Source organism: Phalaenopsis equestris, unplaced genomic scaffold (assembly GCF_001263595.1).
Source record: "Phalaenopsis equestris unplaced genomic scaffold, ASM126359v1 Scaffold188118, whole genome shotgun sequence".
Lineage (NCBI taxonomy): Eukaryota > Viridiplantae > Streptophyta > Magnoliopsida > Asparagales > Orchidaceae > Phalaenopsis > Phalaenopsis equestris.
In genome coordinates, this window is record NW_018208067.1 from 1 (window position 1) to 735 (window position 735).

The window sequence follows — 735 nt, forward strand, 5'->3', positions numbered from 1 at the left end:
CCTCCTCCTCCGCTCTCCATTCTCCACCCTTTCCATTCCTCATTTCCTCTGTTCTCCTCTGTTTCTCTCCTCTCTGCAACATCGCTTCTCCTCATCTCAAGGGTAAGTCTTCTCCCTCCCCACAACCCCCCAAACCTTCTTCCCCTCCTCAAAATCCCAATTTGTTACCCAATTTATTGCCCTCTTCTCAGTTTTCTTCCACCAGCACTATCTTAGCCAACCATCCCTCTTTCGAATGCTAAGCCAAAAACTAATGGCTGCTGTATTCACCTTATCTTTTCAGCCTTATCCACCCCACCCTGCTCCTTCTTCTTAATCCTTTCTCCTGCTAATTTAATCCCCTTCATTAACTTTTACATACACACTGACCAGGCTGACGAGCTTCAACGGCATCAATGGCGCCCAAGGGCGGTCGCGGTAAATCGAAAGCCGAGAAGAAGAAGAAAGAAGAAAAAGGTGTCATTTTTATTCCCCCTTCATTTAATAAGTCAGATATTAATGTAATAAGCATCAACTCTGGTTTTACTCTGTTATTAGTTCTTCCGGTAGCTCTGGACATCACAGTGAACCTCCCCGACGACTCTCACGTTATTCTGAAGGTACAGATTAAGCGATAAGCTCTGTCTTAAGCCTTTATTTATCTTTAATCCTCATTTATAGTTCTTCTAAGTAGAACTAACCACTTCCTCAAATCTCATTTAGAAAAAAAAATGATTTTTTTGCTCTTCCCACGCT

General features: G+C 42.9%; 1 long non-coding RNA gene across 1 annotated transcript; it reads left to right on the plus strand.

Annotated features, from left to right (window-relative positions):
- Positions 1–7: 7 nt before the first annotated feature.
- LOC110034459 lies at positions 8–724 on the plus strand. The gene is made up of 3 exons (XR_002295060.1): positions 8–102; positions 373–456; positions 538–724. It is a non-coding gene; the product is annotated as an uncharacterized LOC110034459 (long non-coding RNA).
- Positions 725–735: the final 11 nt, after the last annotated feature.